The sequence below is a fragment of the Nannospalax galili genome, unplaced genomic scaffold (genome assembly GCF_000622305.1).
Source record: "Nannospalax galili isolate Female #2095 unplaced genomic scaffold, S.galili_v1.0 scaffold1177, whole genome shotgun sequence".
Classification (NCBI taxonomy): Eukaryota; Metazoa; Chordata; class Mammalia; order Rodentia; family Spalacidae; genus Nannospalax; species Nannospalax galili.
In genome coordinates this window covers 692,600-696,125 of record NW_008340309.1, presented here as the reverse complement: position 1 = coordinate 696,125, position 3,526 = coordinate 692,600, and positions in this window count along the sequence as shown.

Here is a 3,526-nt window from a genome sequence, read left to right as displayed (position 1 = left end):
TCTTTATATTTTATATAACACATTGGGCATGGAGGAAAACGATGAGACTTAAAAAGTTGATCCAGGGCTGGGGATATAGCTCAGTTGATAAGACTGCCTAGCACACAGGAAGCCCTTGGTTCGATCCCCAGCACTGAATAAAACCAGGTGTGGAGCTGATGAGACAGCTCAGTAAAAATGCTTGCAGTCCAAGCCTGAGGACCCGAGTTCAATCCCCTGAACCTACTGTAAGAGCGAACTGACCCCTGAAAGTTGTCCTCTGACCACGGACACACAGCGGCACATGTGCACCCACATTCACACCTCTTTTGCTCTCTCTCTCTCTCTCTCTCTCTTACACACACACACACGCACACACACAGGTAGGAAGATCAAATTCAAGGCTAGCGTGGACTACACAACTACATGAGATCCTATCTTTTTTTTTTTTTTTTTGGTCTTTTTGAGTCAGGGTCCCCAGCTGTCCTGGAACTCACTAGGTAGACCAGGCTGGCCTTGAATTCACAGAGATTCGCCTGCCTCTGCCACCCGAGTGCTGGGATTAAAGGCATGTGCCACCGTGCCCAGCTGAGATCCTATCTTTTAAAAAAAGGCTAGGGGCTGGAGAGATGGCTCAGTGGTTTAAAACCCTGGCTGTTCTTGCAGAAGACCCGGGTTCAAATCCTAGCACCCACGTGGCAGCTAACAAGTGTCCGTAACTCCAGTTCCAGGGAATCTGACAGCTTCTTCTGTCCTCTAGAGGCATTGCACCACACGGATGCACTTACCTACATGCTGGCGATACACATAAAATAATAAGATATAAAAAAAATTTTTAATAAATTTAAAAAAGGCTGATCTAACATTGTAACATAATCAGCACAGACTCAGTGTTTACTGCATCCAACGCTATGTTTGGGACATACATACATCATACCTAACATGACAGAACTTGAAGGCAGGTCTAATTACTCGAATATTAAGGAACAGGAAAGTAAGGTTTGGTGGGCCTCAGTAACTTGTTCACACTCCCGAACACTTCTAACACCTGACTTCAAGGTTCATGCCAGTGTCTCCGAGGTCTTATCCTGATCACTGTTTTAGTTTGTTTTCTCTGTTGTGTTAAAAGAATGTTTAAAAGCAACCTGAGGAGGAAAGGGTTTATGTCATCTCACCCTTGGGGTGGGGGGGACCCTTCCAGGTCCTGGTCATCACCGAGGGGAGCCACAGCAGGAACTCCAGTCAGGACTCTGGAGGCAGGGGCTGAAGCAGAGACCGTGGAGGAAACGCTGATTACTGGGCTCGCTCCCCCTGGCTTCCTCAGCTACTGTTCCAATATGGCCCAGACCCAGGGATGGCACTGCCCTGAGTGAGCTAGACCTTCCTACTTTAATTAACAGTTACGAAAATGTCGCACAGATGTGCCACAGGCCAGTCTGATTCAGGAAATTCTTCAGTTGCGTGTCCCTCTTCCTAGGTGACTCTAGTTTTTGTCCGGTTGACAAAAGTTAACCAGCACTCTCCCTAAGAGGAGCGAACTGAACACCATCAGCTAAAACAGAACCTACTTTGTTGTGAGGGAAATCCCTCAAACCTCCGGGAATTCTGAGAGAGCCACAAAGAACCAAGCATTGGACACCTAGGGTAGCACTTGGCTTTGCCGCCTGAGGAGCCTTTGTTACCTGAGGAGCCAGGAGCTGGGAAACAGCAGCGGGGAAAGGATGGAACTTGACTCCAGCTGAGGCTGAGCTTGAACTTCTGACCCTCCTGCTTCACCTCCCAAATGCGGGGATTTCAAGCATGTAGCACCACACCTGGGTTATGTGGTGCTAGGGATCAAACTTGGGGCTTCAAACATGCTAGGCAAGGACTCTACCAACTGAGCTACCCTCCCAGCCCCAAGGGGCACTGTCTTGAAGACGCCTTTTCCGCCTGAGCAGCACACTCTCCCCAACAGCTGCCGGTCTCGCTCCCCTTCATTGCTCTCACACTCAGTGTCCTGGTGCTTTAAACTGAGGCGCTGGGGTCTGTACGCACAGAACTGTTTGGAGGTGCTTGGTTTTACTTCTTTGAGGTGCTGACGATTAACCCAGGGCCTCGAGCAGGCTGGGCAAGCTCCCTGCCACTCGGCTATACCCCCAGCCAGGAACTGTTCTAAGGACCCAATCCTTCCTCCCCTCTTCCAGTTGACTCTTGTTGTTTTTACTACTTTCATTGATTGCACATTGTTACGTGGATTAGGAACTAAATTTCACTCATAACTCCAGTTCCTCAACTTATAGATAATTAATTTAGGCTTAGGTTTCTGTTTTGCCCATCTAACTCGTACGCATACAAACATAATACAACCATATCAGCACCAAATAAATAGTAAACTCCTCTAGTACGCTATCTGAAGCTTGTGCTGAGGATGCTAGTGACACCTGACTTGACTCCCAGCAGCGGCTTGAACACAGCCTTCTGTGCAACACACAAACCCTGACTCCCTGAGGCCGGTGTGTGGTGAGCAGACACAAGGAGAAATTCCCAGCCAGCCACGGCTCCCATAAAGATGGTCTTTGCTTAAACTTTTATCATTACGGTGTGTGTGTGCTGGAAGCTTTAGCTGTCAGCTTGATACCTGGGAAGAGGGGCCCTCAACTGGGGAATTCCTTCTATTGGATTGGCATGCATGTGTATTACATGTAGGTGTGTTTGTATGTGTGCGTATATGCACACGTGTATATGTCTGTGCGTGCATGTGTAGTATGTGTATAGGCGTGTTAATGTGTGTATATATGTTTGTGTATATGTATATATGTATACATGTGTTTTTAAGAGTGTATCTGTGTGTGTGTGTGTGTGTGTGTGTCCCTCTGGGTATACACTTTTGCACATGCTTGCAGGGGCCAGAGGAGGAGATGCTGTCCTGTTCTATCACGTTCTGCCTTATCCCCTTGAGACAGGGTCTCTCACTGAACCTGGACTTGAGCCAGCAGCCAGTAGGCCCCCAACCTTCCTGTCTCTGTCTAGCTCCTCTGGATGGCGCTGGGGTTATAGCCAAGCACACGTGCCCATGCCCAGCTTTTCACGTGGGTGCTGGAACCTGAACACAGGACCTTATGTTTGCTCAGCAAGCACTCTTACCCAATGAGCCATCTCTCCAGTCCCCCATAAAGATTTTTCAAAAGACTTGATATATGTTTGTAATCCTAGTACTCAGGAGACAGAGGCAAGAGGATCAGGAGTTCATGGTCATCCTGGCCTATAAGAGACCTTGTCTCAAAAACAAAAACAGGTACTGGAGTGATGGCTCAGAAACTAAGTGCAACTACAGAGCCCAGCACCCACCTTGGGAGGGTCACAAATGCCTGTCATTACAACTCCAAGGGATCTGACACCTTATTCTGGGCTTCATGGGCACCTGCACGCACGCACGCACACACACACACACACACACACACACACACACACACACACACAGATACAAATAAAATAGGAGAGAGAGAGAGAAAAGAAAGGACAGGCCGAGACAAGCCAGGACCATCACTACCATATCCCAAGTCAG